At 40.7% G+C, this 18,855-nt stretch overlaps 1 long non-coding RNA gene across 1 annotated transcript; it reads right to left on the bottom strand.

Moving 5' to 3' along the window:
* Positions 1 to 3,995: 3,995 nt before the first annotated feature.
* Positions 3,996 to 18,554, bottom strand: LOC309860612. Its single transcript, XR_014309491.1, has 4 exons — positions 18,349 to 18,554; positions 9,222 to 9,528; positions 6,011 to 6,189; positions 3,996 to 4,738 (listed from the first exon to the last, which is right to left on the bottom strand). It is a non-coding gene; the product is annotated as an uncharacterized lncRNA (long non-coding RNA).
* Positions 18,555 to 18,855: the final 301 nt, after the last annotated feature.

Here is an 18,855-nt window from a genome sequence, read left to right as displayed (position 1 = left end):
CAGACTGCTTTATCTTGTTTTATTCTCCTAATTAATGTAGCTTTTCTTTTACTCTCTTACTAATATGGAGAACCATTTCTTTATTTTCTTTAAGTTCTTTGCATTCTGGAGGTTAGAATTCATATCCCATTAATGCACCCTCTCTTAAGTAACAAGCATAATCAGTTACTGAGCTCTGATTCCTCTTCATGGGTTTTCATCACATCTTCTCTCTCCCTTTTTTAATCCCTCTGTCACAGTCCTAAAGAAAACAATAAAAACCCCAGTTTACAGAGGTGCCTGGGTGGCTCAGTGGGTTAAAGCCCCTGCCTTTGGCTCAGGTCATGGTCCCAGAGTCCTGGGATCGGGCTCTCTGCTCAGCAGGAATCCTGCTTCCCCCCCACTCTCTCTGCCTGCTTCTCTGCCTACTTGTGATCTCCGTCTGTCAAATAAATAAATAAAATCTAAAAAACAAAATAAAAACAAAAAAACAAAACAAAACAAAAAAACCCCAGTTTACAGAAGGACTATTCTGGGTCAGGCACTTGGCCTACATTTTCTCTAAATCCTTGCCATTAATGAAGGGAGTTACTGTCTCTATGTGTCTCTTCTCTATTTCACTCATTATGATCTGATATGAACATATTTGCTTTATTTATATGTCTATTGGTCGCCTCAACTAACCAGAATGTAAGCTCTATGATGACAGGGATATTTGCTATGTTCATTGCTATATCACCAGTACCTAGAACTGGTACCAGGTTGACAAGAAGCCATCATTTTAACTTAGAACATTGCACAGTGTCTGACATTTATGTATCACCCAATAAATATTTGTTGAATTAATTAACAAATCAAGAATGACATACAAGACTCCTTTTCTATTTCTGTCTGCTTATATTCTATTTTGGATTTTTCAGTACAAATTGGCCCCTTCTGCATTTATTTATTTATTTATTTATTCACTTACTTACTTATTGAAAGAGAGAGAGAATAGGGCAGTGCAGAGGAAAGGGAGAGAGAGAATCTTAAGTAGGCTCCACGCCCAGTGTAGAGCCTGATTCGGGGCTTGATCTCACAACCCTGAGATCATGACCTGAGCCAAAATCAAGGTTTGGATGCTTACCCAACGAAGCCACCCATGCACCTCAAGGTCTATGTATTAGAGCTTCTGCAATAGTGGCAGCTGGTTAAGTGGTCTCTGCAGGGTTTTTATCTTTGCATCTTATGTTAGAGCTTCAAGTCCAGTCATTAGGCAGTCATTCCCAGGGAGGGAATATAGGGATAAAGTAGGGGAAAGCAAGAAAAAGTTGGAATCCATGAATATGATCTAGAATCCACAAGGAAAGACCGAAACCTGTGTCATTTCCTATTGCATCTGACCTTGATGGTGTAGGTATCTGCAGTAAACAGGGCCTTTCTTCATGGAGTTAAATACACACAAGTGGCCCAGGATTCAGAGATACTGAATTAGGATCCAGAGGAAGGCGGAGAGCATGCAGGCCTGAGAGCTACCTCACATGAATGATTCAGACATGTAAGTTACAAAGTGGCCCTCTGTGTTGCCGACAAGGCTGTCCCTTATGGCCCACCCCATCTAGAAAATACAGAAAAGGGAATTCTAAGAAATGTAGTGCAGTCTAGCAACATTGATACAGTACAAAGCGGCTTCTCATCTTTTCCAATTAATTACTCATGGTAGTTTTGAGTGGCATTTCCTGTTTTGCCAGTGGTTAACAACCCACCCTAAGAAAGACGAGAAGCTTTCCTTGTTTTTATAAAGATCATAAGGCATTCCTGAATTCGTATGTCTTGCCTCTATTATGCCACTTAAAATTTAATTGGATACTCTCATTAAATTAACTTATCTACTGGTTAGAATTGCATTTGTCTACAAATAACATTAAACCAAAACAAACAAATAAAAAATAATGTCTGAAACAAAATAAAAAAGTATTTCTTTTTCACATAAAAGACATAGGAATTCTAGAGCTGGTTTGTGTATGAACATTGGAAACTCAGGCTTTCTCTATCAATAAAATAAGGTGTAGCATCTTTTTTTTAAATTTTTTTTTATTTTTTTAAGATTTTATTTATTTATTTGACAGAGAAAGAGGGATCACAAGTAGACGGAGAGGCAGGCAGAGAGAGGAGGAAGCAGGTTGCCTGCTGAGCAGAGAGCCCAATGCACACCTCGATCCCAGGACCCTGAGATCATGACCTGAGCTGAAGGCAGAGGCTTAAACCACTGAGCCATCCAGGTGCCCTCCCTTCCCAATTTCTTAAAGGTTTCCTGGAAATCCTGAAGAGCAAATTCCACTTGCATCTCAGAGCTTCAAGAGGAACTGAAAATTATAGCCCAGAGCTGTGTACATTGTTCAGGGAGAAATTAATATTTGGAAGGAAATAGCAACATCTGCCACAATTTCTAAGAAACATTTCCCCCACAAGTCATACTTACCTAGATGAGATATTGCTTCCTTCCCTAGGAATGAGAAGAGTATTGAATATGAGGTGGGCTTTAAAACAGTTAATTTTGTGGCAGGAGACTTTATTCAGCATTGTCCACAAACGCTTTTGAAGCTCTGCACTTACAATATGGGTCTTACAGAGAAAGTTCTGCAAACTCTTAAGCTGAAGCAGTGGAGATAATATAGAAACCCCAATTTTGCCGTCAAAGACATGAAATGTGAATTACTGTAAAAGGTGTGCAGAGTATTAGGAGACCTTGTGGGACACTGGGTGCATGTCAGTGAGCCGTGATTGTCAGAGGAGGGGGAGGCTGATGCAGACATGAGTGTGGGTGGGGCCCAGGCTGCACTTTGACATCTCCATGAAACCAACGTGGTTTAAACCAGCGGTAGAGACTGCAAGGGTCCATTATAGGGGTTCATTAGTTTACTGGAGGGCCTTTTCTCAGTTGCAGGGAGGAGGGGACCCTGAGAAGAAAAACGTGATAAGGATCCAGAGGTCCTGCAGAAGTGGAGGAAGCAATGCAGAATTTACTCTGGACGCAGAATTAATGTCTGTTTTATATCATAGCACGTGAGTCGGAGCTACCCACAATCCCTTGCAGGTATCACTTTAAAGTAGTTCTTCATTCACCTGATTGTACTATTGTCAAAACACTTTCCTGTCTTCATCATTAAGAGTGCTATTCCAGGCAAACAAACTGTCTTTGTACTGCCTTCCCCCTTAGCATCAAAAAAAAGAAGTTGGTTTCTCAAAATTTGCTTGTCATTAGCCATGTTGATTTTATATAAGAAATATGACCACGCTCTAGTGAGACTAACACCTTACAAATACAGTGGCATTTATGCGTCCTAGTGAATGCCCATTACTTCAAAGAGTCATGGAGGGAGAAAGCACAGTTACAGATGCTGCTATAGTTGACCACACGTTGGGAGCCCCCATTCTAGAATTCAACAGACAGTGTGGCATTTCGGGGGTGAGGGGGCACTCTCATGTATGCTTCTTGTTTTCCATCCTGCTTGGATCAAGGAGACCCAAGGAATGGGTCTGTTCAAATGGGAGGCGGTACAGAGGCCCAGAGCATATGGTTAAGAGCACGGGCTCCAAGGACAGGGTGCCCAAGTTCAAATCCTAGCCTTGTTCCACATGAGCTGGGCCACCCCCGGTGGGTTTCTTACCTGCAAAGTGGGGATACTAAAAATAGTTCTACACCAAAGGGTCTGGGGCAGACCTGAGGCTGCAGGTCAGGTTCAAGTTATTTTACCTGTGAGGATCAAGTCCCTGGGAACAACCAGAAGAGGAGTATGGTCTGCTGAACAAAGAAGTATGAACATTAAACTTCTATTTTTTCCTCAACCAAATATTCTTAAGCAATTAAGTTAAATATGAACAACCATGTACCTGCTTTAAAAAAAAAATGGAAAATTTCTTGTAATTAATGTCTTAAATCATTTAAAAATAACAGATTCTCAATAATATAAAGAAAGAGCAGAACAAGGTGTTTCTAAATTAGCATTCCTGATTGGAAGACAAATTGAAAGTTGTTGAGAAACAAGAGGGCAGTCTCTAGTTCCTCATTTAGCTTGCCTCCAGGAATGTGGAGTCTGAGCTCTAGGCTCTGGAATGGTTTTACGGCCGCCCCTCAGTTATCTAGGTACCTGGAGTTGAGTCAGCCTGACAAGTCAAATTTAGTTTGAGGGAACAAATTGAAAAGTAGAACCCGTTACTGGTTAGTTTTAAAGACTTTCAATTGCTTAATTACAGTCTTTACTGAATTTATTGAATCTATTTTTATTCCTCATTAACAACTGAGTGCTTATCACCACACACAGAAACAGAACCGCCATCTGTGTAGTTAGAAGGCCCTAGTGCAGATGGATCCATTGGGCTCCATGACTCAGAGAACAGGACAGCAGAGCAATCCAGCATCCTAGCCAGCACTGAGTGGGTCTTGCTGTGAAACTGTTCATATGCTCTAGAAATCTTCATGTGCATTTGGGGTTCACATGAATATTTAAGTTCAGGCGTGTGGATGACTATGGAAACAATAGTTTTAGCCAAAAGTGTGTTTCTTTTTTCCCCGATGGACCCAGATTTGAAGAAGTCACAGGGGTCCTTGATTGTGTGTTCGAGTGCTTTGCAACTCATGGCCACCAGTAGAATATTCTATTTCTTGGGCATGGCTGTTTCCTTCATTCATCTTCAAAAGGATACATTTGTTTTCAGGCAGTGTGTCCCTATTTATGCAACATGCATTCTCTGGTTGTCAGCATTGTACAAGCAGTACCTGAAAGTAATTGGTACAATGAGCTTGAATCAGATGGAGAGGAAACCTTTACTAATGCACAAAACAGAATTCTTTCAAATCGAGATGAAAGACTATTTTCAGAGTACACATTTGTAATGGATTTCAATGATCACTCTTCCTCTTTTCCTATTATTTGCTTCCCCCCCCACCCCATTTCAAAATGTTAATCTGATGCTTCGATAAATTTCTTTTAAAAACATTTTAAGATGCTCTTATGAACGCACTGTAAGCAGTTCAAAGGAAAATCTCTAGGACTCCTGTAAGTTTCAGGAGATGTGAAGAACACCGTTATGCCTGGCATATTATATTTTGACCATCAGAACACCAGCAGGAATGTCAGTAGGAGGTAGCAGACATATATGAGTGTTATATGGGTGTCTAAAAAGATAAAGCATAGTTTTCCAAAATTAGTTTTGCTGGACTTGGGCATGAAATAAACACACACACACACACACACACACACACACACACACGGGGCAGGGATCAGGGAGAAGAGGGAATTCCATGGTCAAATACATTGGGGAAATGCTATATACTCTAGCCCTTCATAGAGACATCCAATACACTTACTATCTTAAACGGTATGAAATGCTCTGTAGAGAAGAACTCTGTTTAACCTAGAATTTGTCTACATGTTTGAATCACAGAATCCTTCTCATTTGGGATTAGCAGGACTTGAGTTTTCGGAAAGCACTTTGGGAACCATTCTCTTAATAATCACCAGTTAAGGCCTGTATTAATGATTAGCCAAGGCATTCATTTTTAAATTCATTTTCATTTAAACTATCCATTAAGTAATTAAATGCATTTCATTTTAAACAATTCTCCTGGAAATATTTTTCCTGTGAGCTAAATATTTTATCTCTACAACGGTCATTTGTGTTGTTTGAATCTCTATATATTTAGAACATCGGGATATTGAAGTTTTTTCTGTTGAAGCCCGAAGTAAGGCCTTATTTAAATCAAGAGATAATTTCTTTTCGAACCTGCATACAGTTTGGCAATGGTCGTGGCCTTCTCCACTCCAGCTAATAATTACGGTAGTTTCTACATGCCTCCCATGTGCCCATTGGGGAGTGAAATAATATTTTCCAGGAAGCAGATAGGTAGGTAAGATCAGCCCCAGTCCAGGAAGAAAAAAATGGAGGGTGTCAGATGCTGAGGAACTTCACTAGAAAGAGCAAGGAGAAAGCCCAAAGCCAGGTCCGTTCGGCCTCCAGAGCACTCAGCCTCCCTCCACTGTGAGCTTACCTGCCTGCCTGTGAGCTGCTCCCTTAAACTAAACACCGTCGCCTGAGCACACCTCTGTCGTCACCATGGTCACACCACTGGTTGATTCATTCCCTTCTTTACCAGTCTGTGGAGTCTGCCATGTTGCCTCTTAGTGACAGCGTCTCTCATCTCAAAATATCCAGAATTTACCACAGGACCTTGGCAAATTACAAATATAATAATATAATAACAAATATAATAATAGTTAACACTGAGTACGTAGTTACTTTGTGTCAGGACTTGATTTAGAGGCTTTAAATATATTAACTCATTTTCTCAAGCACTGTTATGATCTTTGTGTTATAGATGAGAAGCCTGAGGCTCAGAGAGGGGAAGCAATGTATCCAAGGCAACACAGCTGATAACCGGAAGGGGCCCAGGTCTGAGCACAGGAGGGACAGACGAACTCCCTGATGAATAGTAAATGAATAAGAAACAAGCTATAGCATCTTTTGAATTCTTTTTTCTGGACTAGGCACCATTCTAAAGACTTTATATGAATTATGGCTTTTATTCCTTACAATTCTGTGTTTCTTTGAGAAGGTGGGTAATTCTTAGACCCCTATTTTTTTTTAATTTTTTTTATTTTTATTTTTTTTTTTTACAGAGAAGGAAATTGAGCAGAGAGAGCTTAAATAACTTATTCCAAGCCACAAAGCCTAGTAAGTGATGAGACGGGAATTAGAACTGACTCCAGAGCCAAGGTTTTATGAATGAATAATTAAGTTTTTAAACACCACACTAATTACAACGTAAGTCAATAGAGAATCACACGCCTAAAAATTTTTCATTTTTAAGAAGCAATAAAAAGTGTTGTCAGTGGCCTCCATTATAAAATTCTCCAAAATGACGCCTGGTTTTCCCCAAGCGAGACAGTATTTTAGCCCAGCATCTTTCTTGTAGCTTGTGTGTTTACAACAAAATTAATTAAGATTCTGATAGGGACTCTCTTAGGAGAAGGATTTGAAATCTTTGAAACCAATTATTGAAAAAGAAAACAAATCGTCAGGATAATAGCCTCTAGATATTTCCAAAATTCATCTGCATAAACATTCCTGTACTATTCTATATACTTTACGCTCCCCCTCTAAAACAAATATTCCTCAGCTCTAAGCTTCCCTAAAGGAGCAAGAACCAGTAAAATGAGGAGAGAAAACAACAAACATCATAAGAAAAACTTTGTATTTTCATATACAACTGTGGGAGGGCAGTTGTCGGCTGCCTGACAGCTGTGTAATGTTCAGCAAAAATTTGCCTCTCTGGGTTTATGAAGTATAACAAAACAGGCATCATAAGATGTGAAAACGATGAAACCAGTCCTGAAATCACCGTGTCAACATTTAGAAAGTGCAGCAGGAGGGAAGTAAAAATGATAAAATTAAGGGAGACAGAAGGTGCCGGCTCGCTGCACACAAGCAGCCTTTTCCAGCGGGAAACAGTCCTCGTAAGTGGGCTGGAGGGGTACGGGAGGTGGTGGCCAGGGGCAGGCGCCCAGGGCAGGTGGACGAAAGGAGTCCTCTACTACTTTGGCAACTGCTGAAGAAAGGCAGGATGGTCCTATTCTCTTTCTACATCACCTGGTTCTTAGGTGACATCAGATCTGGCTACTTCTGTCCAGTTCCAATGATGACAGAGTTGCTCCCACAGTGTCCTGAGCCCACCTGCGAGGTGATAATGATTCCTATTGGTGAGCATTTCTTCTGCTAAAAGCACACTTTATCGGTCCTCTTACCGACTTTTGTTGTTATTTATTTATTTATTTGGCTTAACCAATCTTTATTGTCTCATGGTTCTGGTGGCCACAAGGATGAAATCAAGGTGTTGGCGGGTTGGTTTCTTCTGGTTTGTTTCTTTCCTTTATGGAAACCTTAAAGAGCTCCGTGAGTAGGTACCTATCACTAGCTTTGCTGCACACATAGGTAAACCAGATCATGGAGAAATTAATTGTCCAAGGTAAAACAGGTAAAAAGTAAGAGACTAAAATTCAAAGTGAGACCATCTTTCCCAAGATTCTGTCTTCTTAACATGCAAGGCTGGAATTCAGCCAACAGCAGCCTGCTGGCCAGACAGGCCACTCTGCCCATTACTTCAGTGACCCATGAGCTAAGAAGAGTTCTTGCATTTTTAAATGGCTGGGTAAAAAAAAAAAAAAAAAAAAAAAAAAAAAAATCTAAAGAAGAAAATCACAAGAGACACAAATGTTATTGTTCGTCACCGGAGTTGGTTGGAACACAGGCTCAGTGTTCATTTCTCCAAAATCTGTACCTGCTTCTGTTAAAATGGCAGAGCTGAGCAGTTACAGCAGGCATGGTGTGGACTGCAAAGCCAAATACATTTCTTCTCTGGCCCAGTACAGAAAAGAAAAAAGTCTCCCACTCAAAAACAGAACAAACAACAACAACGAACGTTTGAAGAAGGTTCCTGGTGCCCGGTCTATGCAATGCTGAGCACGGGCTAAGAAGGATTCTCCAGCTTTGTTGTTCCCAAAGGATGATCAGCTCCACAGCTGTCCTGGCTGGCCTTCCGGTCCACCTACCCCCCAACTCTTCATGCTCTAGATTGTTGCCACGTGTGTGAATGTGACGACACAGCGCCAAGTTTCTGACCTACTGCCAGCAGGCTAGCTTATTGTGTCTTAGAATGGAAGTACAAGCCTAGCCCACCAGCAACATGGGTTGAGGGCTTTCTACTAAATGGAACTAGACACAAAACCAAATGTCCAGAGTACAGTTATTGTGACTTTAAAAAATACTGGGGCCAGTGTTCAGATGAGTAGGGAAAGAAACATTTTATGATCTCTTTTTAAGCAGAATCAGACCTAGAAATATAAAGAACAGACTGGTGGTTGCCAGAGAGCAGGGGTGTGGGGAGATGGGTGAAATGGGTGAAGCCGAGTGGGAGCTACAGGCTTCTGGTTCTGGGCTGAGCAAGTCCCAGGGATGGAAAGTCCCGCACGGGGAATAGAGTCGATGGTACTGTCGTAGCTGCACGGTGACAGGGGACAGCTTTGCTTGTGGTGAGCCCAGCATAACCTTTAGAATTGCTGAATTACTGTGTTGTATGCCTGACACGCTAGTGACGTTGTGTGTCGACTGTACACAAATAAAATCATAAAATAAAATAAAGCCTTTTTTAAACTAGAATGTTGCCCATCACTCAGCTGCCTTCACTGGGGGTCAGCAGTTCTCACCTGAGCCCAGGAGAACGCCGGCTGGTGCTGGCTCTGGCCGAAGATAGCTCCGTGCAGAAAGCAGCAGTCGGAGAGGAAGTAGCAAAGGTCATCGGGAAAGTAGTGCTTCGGCCTCCCTGATCGCTGGATTTCAAATATTTTAATAAGTAAAACCCACATTGAATTTAAACACGAGTTGGATAAAAATTTCACCTGAATACTTCATGCTTGGCTCTTCTTTCTCAGGAATCGCTATGGTAACAGCCAGGAGAGAGGTCTGGCATTTCCTTCACCACAGTTACGGGAGTCACCGATAAAGGAGATGAACCTACAACATAACAACCATAAAATATGCATCATTAGACCAGCAGAGCTCTGGTCGACTTTCTCTGACATTAATATGCATTCCTTAAGAACAAAAAACAGGAAGGTAGATAACATTATTATCTCCAAAGAGGCCATCTCACCCTCTCTCTACTCCAGGGGACTTATCTGCATATGTACAGTGGGTTTAAAGGTCCCCCTGAGAGCCTGATTCTGTGACATCATGTGGGTTTTTCTGCTCTGTTCCCTTATGCAACTCTCGGCCTCCGCAGACGCTCTAAGCCAATGGCATTAAGTCTATGATGCAGAAGAGCTTTGGGCCTTTTCCACCCTGGAGGGAAACCAACACAGGAGAGCCAAACAGAGCAGCATGTCTGCTGCCAGAAGCAGGCAATGCAGTGTTAGAGATGGGCTGAAATTCCAGAGGCACCACCAGAGGGTTCCACTTCCCCGGCTCGGTTCACAAGGCAGCTTTGTTCAACTTCAGGGAGGAAGCTGAACTTCTTCCATTTGGGCTCCTTTGAGATGATGGGGGTAAGAGAGACGTGATAGCGGGACTCTGAGCCGCCTGAACTTGAAGCATCTCTTGGTGCTCACGTAGCCTAGGATACTTAGCCTAGTATACTCTCAAAATCAGACTTTTAAAACTAGAACATGTCAGTTATTTCCACACCTTTAATTTTTCTTAATTTCATTATTTATTTATTTATTTATTTGAGAGAGAGAGTGAGCAGGAGGGAGAGGGAGAGAGAATTCGAAGCAGACTCCCCACTGAGCATGGAGCCCGACTTGGGGCTTGATCCCACCACCTCGAGATCATGATCTGAGCCAAAACCGGGAGTCAGAGGCTTAACTGACTGAACCACCCAGGTGTCCCCCCAAAACCCTTATTTTATTGACCAGGAAATTGAGGCTCAGAGAGCTGAAGCAAATTGCTGAAGATCATCCAGCTGATTTATGGGATACTCAAATCCTTTAAGGGACACTCCAGGCTTTCATTTCCACAGCACAAACCACCTTTTAAAAAGACTGATTCTTTTTAAAAAATGGTGCTGGATGACTACACGGTACACTGAGCTCTGGGTTGCCAAAAACTCATGTTCCTTGTTGAAACATGTTGTAAAAAGCATGTGTCTAGAATGAGGAGAAAACACTCTCATGGCTTGTTGTGCCCCAGAGAGGTGGTGAACACTTGCCATCATCTAACCGACATAAGCAAGAAGACTTTAAAGTTGCTGCGGGCAGCATCTCCCTTGAAAGGAGGACAATCAATCCGCAGAAAGTGTTTTGCTCTCTGAAGTACGCTCAGCCCTTAGGTAAGCCAATTCAGCCAGGATTTATCAGGGACAGACATAATATTGTAGAAGCTGCACTAGTACTCAGTTACACATACTCAGCAGAGCCGGGAGAATGCTGCTATCTTGGCAAGGTGTGGCATTCTGTCAATGATTAGGATGTTGTAGAAAAATATTAAATGTTTATCCCCAAAGACATTCTCATGATGGTGAGGCAGATGAAACCACCCCTTGTTCTAAAGACATGCTCCAGACTTCATGCCTCTGCTTTATGACACACCTTCTCCCCGCAGCCTGAAACCCCCTCCTCTTTCTACTCTCAAGAATCAGGACAGAGATTAGTTCCTCCTGGAGCCTAGGTCGGGTTGGTGACCACTCTTATGTACAATTGAAGAGCTCACTGCATTTCTTCACATTCTCTCGTTGAACTTACAAGGTAATATTGTAGTTCATACCTTATGTTGGTTTGTCTCTCCCGTTGGACTGTAAGCTGCTTGAGAACAAGGGACCTTGTTCTACTTATCTTTGCTCCCCACGGTGCTTGGAATAGGTTGGTGCACAGTAAACATTCATTTTCTGAAATACTGTTTTGCAAATGATACTAACTGAATTTTTTTAGGACCTTCACATTCTACTAGTTCACCATTTTCTCTCTCTGAAAGCACGCCCTTGAAGACTTGGATATCTTATTTGTTTGCATACGCTTTCGTTCCTCTTTCATTCTTAAGTTGATTAAACCATCCAGCTAAAACTCAGAAGACACAGGAGCATTAGAGTGACTTTCAAGCCAGTAGAAGCTCTGCAAAGGCAGGATACTTCCCTAGGGATCCTGGGAGGGGGCAGCTACACATGTCTTTGTCATAATGGCTTCAAAACCACAGTAAGATGTACATTTTCTATTATACTCATGTCCCTCATAGCTTCTAGAGCCAGACTTCCAGGTCCGCACTCCAGGCTCTGAAATATATCAACTCTGTCCTTCTAAAGTTGGTTAGCCCCTTGGTTACCTCCTCTGCAAAATGGAGTTGATAATAAGATCTGATAGGACATATGCAAATTAACTGAGTAGACATAAGAGTCTCACTATCATATATATAGTGTTCTCTGTTAGTGTCAGCCATGATGTTATTACCTATATGAATAAGAAGTTTATGAAATAATACCCATATTATCTGCAACCTAAATTTTTTTTCATGAAACTTTAAATTGATTTCACAACCAAATATTGGTCTCAACTGCAGTTTGAAAATAAAAATGCTTAGCAATTTCATTTTCCTTTTAGAAATTCATTTGCTGGAGTTTGGTGAACTCCAATTGCTTTTTAAAAAAATCCCTTGAGGGCGCCTGGGTGGCTCAGTGGGTTAAAACCTCTCCCTTCAGCTCAGGTCATGATCTCAAGGTCCTGAGATCGAGCCCCATATCTGGCTCCCTGCTCGGTGGGGAGTCTGCTTCTCCCTTTCCCTCTGCCTGCCAATCCCCCTGCTTGTATAGGTATGCTCTCTTTCTATCAAAAAAATAAATAAAATATTTAAATTATAAATAAAAAAATAAATAAAAATAATAAAAATCCCTTGAGAACAGGTAGAAGAACCATAAGGCTTCTGTCAGAAGGAGTCATAAGAATGGACACTCTAGCCTCCTTGACTTGTTTCAAAAATTTGTTCAGCATAAAAACCCTACACTATCCATTCCTTTCATCATTAAATAGAATTGAGTCCTGTGTTTTCTCTGGCATTACTATGCAATATAGATTAGCATTCAGCTTCATAGCTGGCCCTGCCTCTTCTTGAAACCAATAAGTGTTAGCAGGGTACAACTTCAGAAACCCATGCCTCAAAAACCAGCGGAATTAGAAGACAATATTTTTCTTATACTTTAAGGATGGATCTGTTAATGTTTACTCAGTACACTCTTTGTGTGGACATAGTTCTAATAATTTTAATTCATATTATTTTATGTAAAGAAACACAGGACCCTATGAGAACGCTACTATTGTTATCCCTACTTGGCAAAGGAAAATATCGAGATGCAGAAAAGTTCAAGGATTTGCCAAAGTCACACAGACAACAAGTGAGCTCAGACCAAAGACGAGTCGGACTGAGGAGAGAATCCTGGGCTTAGCAGATGCCTTTGCTATAGGGCTCCACGTTCAAGGGCGAGGCAGTCAGGCCCTGTGTGTTACAGAGTAGCATTCACTGTGAGACATCCTCAGAGAGAGACCCGGTACCTGCTGGTCTCCAGCTGAGAATTTTCTAGACTCCCGACCTTCTGTATTCCCCAGGCTTTGGGCCAGGGGCTTTTTTTTTTCCCCCTCCCCTTCTCCTGGCCCTAAGTCCTCTGTTGATCTTCTTTTTTTTTTTTTTTAAAGATTTTATTGATTTATTTGACAGAGAGAGATCACAAGTAGGCAGAGAGGCAGGCAGAGAGAGAGGAGGAAGCAGGCTCCCTGCTGAGCAGAGAGCCCGATGCGGGCTCGATCCCAGAACCCTGAGATCACGACCTGAGCCAAAGGCAGGGGCTTAACCCACTGAGCCACCCAGGCGCCCCCTCTGTTGATCTTCTTGGTCTTTGAAATTGCTCCATACCTTTTCACATGGAATTAGTCTCCCCTAACACTGTACGTCTTTAAAAATGTGTACACACGTCAATTATAGCAGCTAACAGATTGCAATATAATTAGCAGTTTATGGAAGTCACCCTGCCAGGCTGGGCGCTGCTCTGTGCCTTTCCTATTTACATTCCTATCTATAGTGTCTGGCACAGAGCCTGCCCAACAGGCGGCACATACTAAGTACGCACTTAACAAGCGTGAATGGAGAACAGGCAGGAAAGTTCGAGAAAAAAATATAATAAAATATTTCAGAAACATCTTGCCTTAGGAGAGACTACGATGATGATTTCACAAACTAAAAATTCATTCCACATTAGTGCCTCTTTTTTTGTTTGTTTGTTTTGTTTTTTAATCATTTCCAATAGTAGCATGGCCTTTCATTCTCAAAGATGCTATACTTCTGATTTTGGCAGATCTCTCTTGGCAGTTCACCATGGAACTGTCACAAAACTTTTTCTCATGGAGACGTGATCCCTCCTGCACCTCAGTGCCGGGATGGTCTTGTCAGTGACACCAAATATCCCATTGCAACTAACAACCTGATCAAGTGACCCAATCATTAAATAATAATTATTATATACAACTTCAATAATCTGTACTCTTCTTTCTGTCTTAGAATACTCTTTAAGCCAACAATTCCTAATAATGAAAACAAATTACTTTTCCAAAGTTTTCTATATCACGATCCTAATTCCAAAGGCATCAGTAAGAATTTCAATTCCCCAAATTCCCTAACTTGCTTTGAACATAATTATGATGAATGAGCAAATGTTTGCATTTTTGTTGATAAGTTAATACAATTACTGAGGCACAAAAACATTCAATGTTATATTTTACATTAACTCGGTTTTAAAGAATAAAAATGATATGGCACTAGGGTCTCCACAGAGACATAACTTAGTCAAACCCCTAAACATCTCCATTGGATGCGGCAAGATACCCTTTATCACTTAGATATTTCAGAGGCGCTATGTGGTGTTTTTATCAAGTTTAATAATACTAGTTTTATATTCCACAAAAAAGTTGTGTTTACTGAATAATAAATACACTAATCTTTTACACTGTGCCAAGGACTGGACTGAATGTTTGATGTAGTATGTCATTTCCTCAATCACCTCTATTCTATGAATTACATTTTAAGTAAATAATTTGAGGAAATTGGGGCGCCTGGTGACTCAGTGGGTTAAAACCTCTGCCTTCGGCTCAGGTCATGATCTCAGGGTCCTGGGATCAAGCCCCACATCAGGCTCTCTGCTCAGCGGAGAACCTGTTTCTTCCTCTCTGTCTGCCTGCTTCTCTGCCTACTTGTGATCACTGTCTGTCAAATAAATAAATAAAATCTTTAAAGAAAAATAATTTGAGGAAATTAACTCACTCATGTATACACCCATTTGTGTTCCACACAAACTGCCTTCTCCCAGAGCTCTATATGTTCTGTCTGCTGCACACGAGATCCTAAAACAGAGTTCACCCTTAATGTGTATGGTTACCCTCTGCTTTGAAGTTTTTACATCCAGCCATTACGTCTATTTGTATGAAAACAAAATATTATTAGCTTTGTATGAAAATGGTGCAATCATTTTTTGGAAAACATTTTAGCAGTTTCTTAAAAAATAGAAACATATACTAAATTTATGTCTCAACAATTTCACTCTTGGGGAATTTGTTTATGCTTATCCAAGAGAAATGACAAAATATGTCCACAAATGTTGTATTTGCATAGATATTAGTAAAAGTTTTATTCATAATAACCAAAGCCCAAAGACAATCAAATTATCCACAAATAGGTGAATGTATAAACAAAATATATCTCCATTTATCCTTACAATGAAATAGGATGCATCAATAAAAGGGAACAAACTACTGATTCATGCAACAAATGGATATTTATTTTAAAAATTATGCTGATTAAAGAAGCTAGACACAAAAGAGTATATGTTGTATAATCCCACTTGCATGAAATTCTTCAAATAATAATATAATCTTGACATAGAAAGCTAAAGGACATTGACCTGAATGCAGAATTGTTCAGGGGATACAGACTTGGTTGGGAGAAAACAGGGAACATTTTAAGATGATGGAAGTTTTCTGTATCTTAATTGTAGTGGTATTTGTTTAAATTCATAAAACTGTATACTTAAAGTGATCTCCAGTTTATATGAGTTGTACCTCAATAAAATTGATTTTTTAAAAATGATATATACACATCTGGGAAGCATTGTTTTGTGTCTGCATTTGTGTGTATGACATCGTAAGGGGATAAGAACAGTTTTACTGAAGGTAAAACAGTAAGTTGATAGATTTAGTAGGCAAAAGAAAATTTTATTGGGATGTTCCTATACAACTATTCATGTAAGGATATGTATTTGGAATTGAGATTCCTAGCATCGAGAAAGAAAGAATAAAACATGACCAGCTACAGTTGGAATTTTATAATAACATAATTGAAGTACATTTTTGAATTATGCAAATGTTTAAAAGTAAGCTTAGTGTTTCATAAAACTTGCAATAAATCAAGATTAAACACAGGCTCAGATGTTAGATGTTTTGATTAAAAATCTTATTCTTAAGCCTTTCGTTTAGGTCATGCTTCCAAGTGACACTTTGGGGAACCTCATAAAGGGTGTTCATTCTTCTTAGACATACTTCACCTGACCAGATTACAAATGGTACAGACTATGTGTTTGTGTTTATACTTTTCATCTTTAGATACTTTCAGGTTGAGTTCTACTGCTTTGTTTTTAAATCTAAGGTCCTATTTTCTACCCAAATTTGGACATTAGGTGATATAAAAGTTTATATGATAGAGAAACAAAAAGGAAAGGCAGTTTATGCCCAAAAGACACATTACCATTCCAACCTGCTTTGCCATAAAGGGCACAAAGATTTCATGTCTTTTCCAATTAGCACAAACACAACTTCATAAAACCATTACATAAAGTATTTCCTTTTGTTGATCAACAGCCAACAATTTTCTCTAGCTACTATTTAAATTACAGCAAAAATGAATTTGACATTTTCTGGAGTTTGCCAAATGCCTTCTCCTATGCGAGGCTCCAGGCTGAGCCTCATACCTGTGCACAGGAACCCAGAGAATCCTCACTGTGGTACTTAGGATAACTCAGCACCACATCCTGTTTTGACTTTGTTTCCTGTTCCCAGAACTCAGACCTTATAGCTCAGTTCCAGTGACCAAGCCTTTGCCTTGGTTTTGTGTCTGAATCTTAACTTGATAGACTTTACTAGGTTCAGCAACTCTAAACCTAGAAACCCACAGAATTGTACAGTTTCACTCAGGAACCCAAGTCCTGAGCCAGTGTCCTGTTGCCAAAATGTTCTGATGCCATCACCTTTCTGAATCATTGCACATTCTTTTCCTCCAGTTTATCTCATCCTCCCACCGCCTGGACCACCAAGGACCGCCAATCTTTCATCCCTAGAGACCAACGTCCATTGGTCTAGCTCAGTGATTCTTGACCATTGTTGCACCCACCAAGCTTAGGCTTTGCTCCCTGACCGATTAAATAAGAATATCTGGGAAAGAGACCTAAGTCTCTCATTTTTAAAAACCCAGGAGGATTCTGAAATTCAGACAGGGAAAAGAAGGCTGAGAATAGGCTGAGGCAAGGGAGCATGCCAAACTTAAGGGGCTCCAGGAAAACAGGAATCGATTAATTTAAGATTAATCTACTAAATCAAATTAATTATTTAATTTTTATCTATAAATAACTTATTTACAAATAATTATATTTACTTATTTAATGTATTAAATTAACTTAATCTGAAAAATCAAAAGGAGGAGTGAGTGGGCGGTGGCTCAGTTGCTTAAGCATCCAACTCTTGATTTAGGCTCAGGTCATGATCACGGGGTCATGAGACAGAGCCCCTGTCTACTCCAACCTCCACAGAGTCTTCTTGTCCTTCTCCCTCTGCTCTTCCCCCTGCTTGCACTCTCTCTCTTACTCTCAAATAATGAACAAATAAATAAAATCTTTTAAAAAAGGAAATGCAAAGTAATCCATAATAAGCAAAATATCAAAATTTTAAAATTTAAAAAAAGGCTCTGTACTCAGAGCCTGAGATGGAGGGGAAACGTTTGTAATTCTGACAGGGTCTTTATTTAAAATTTTGATATGTTATTCACCATTGACTTGTTGGCATTTATACTAATTTAAAAAATAGTCCATGAAAACATTGATTCTATTAATTACTGAGGTTTTGGGTGCTCCTTGAAGTGTTGCCTTCTGCTCACGCTGGTATGGGTCCTACAAACCACTGACCTAATCACATGCTCTGCATCATCTCTGACCCCAGGGCCAGCTGAATGTAGTGAGCACAGATATTCCCTTTCCCAACAATTTCACACCTGCCAAGCCAAGCTCCAGTTATAACAATATAAGACAGAGAAACATACATATAACATATATGTTGTACGTCATATACATTATACAACTGAAGAACAAGTCAATTGTTTTTGTCCAAAGTCCCAGTCTCTTTCCCAAACCTGAGCCCGATTTTAGGAATATACCTATATGCAAAATATGTAGGAGGACAAAGCTAGTATGTACATTTTTAAAATTCTGTCTAGGTGACTGATCTGTCTTTGCTCCCTACCTCCCACAGTAGCTCCATGGAGCTAGGTCAGTGCTGCTCCAGGTGTGGGCCACGGACCAACAGCCTCAGCATCACCTGGAAGTTTATAAGAAATGTTTATAAGAAATGCTCAGGTCCTATCCTTGAACTACTTAAGCAGAAGTTCGGGGATGGAACCAGGAATCTAGATTTTAATAAGCTCTCCAGGAGACACAGATGCATGCTAACGTTTGAGAAAGACTGACTGTATAAAGAATCATCCATCTACTCATGGATTCGTGACAACCCGTGGACAGTCACCTCCTCCCCAGATAGCTGAGCTCACCTCCAGAGATAACGGTGGGACTTGCCCTAATTCCTCCCGCATAGAGGCTGGCAGGCCGGGCAGACGTGATATCACATCGGCCAGCGTGTCCCAGGAACGGAGAGTCACCAAGCGAATGGTTTCCCGGAGTAGCCAGGAAAGGGAAAGCCAGATTCGGAGAGTAAGCTGTGACTGGAAATGCCGGGGATCAGAAACAGAAGTGCCAAATGTTTCCTCAAGTTCAAGGAGCAGGTCTGAGTCCAGACCAAAGAGACCGTGCGGGCTAGAAGTCCAAGGACATTCTTACAAAGGAGTCTGGGAAGTCTCGTGCTTGTTTCTATTGACCCTAGCCAAGTGGCCCATGAGAGAGAAGGCCTGACTAATGGCATCAGGTCAGAGAAAACAGGCTGGGACTGAAATGGCCGTGAGCAATGCGTGTGGGTTTGCCATCTACACGGCTGTACTCAGGACTCCGCAGTCTTTTCCAAACAGATGCCACTGGACTGTTTTCAAACTGCTCTCTAGTCA

The sequence above is a fragment of the Mustela nivalis genome (assembly GCF_964662115.1).
Source record: "Mustela nivalis genome assembly, chromosome: 2".
NCBI classification, from domain to species: domain Eukaryota; kingdom Metazoa; phylum Chordata; class Mammalia; order Carnivora; family Mustelidae; genus Mustela; species Mustela nivalis.
This window is presented reverse-complemented; position numbering and strand designations above follow the sequence as displayed.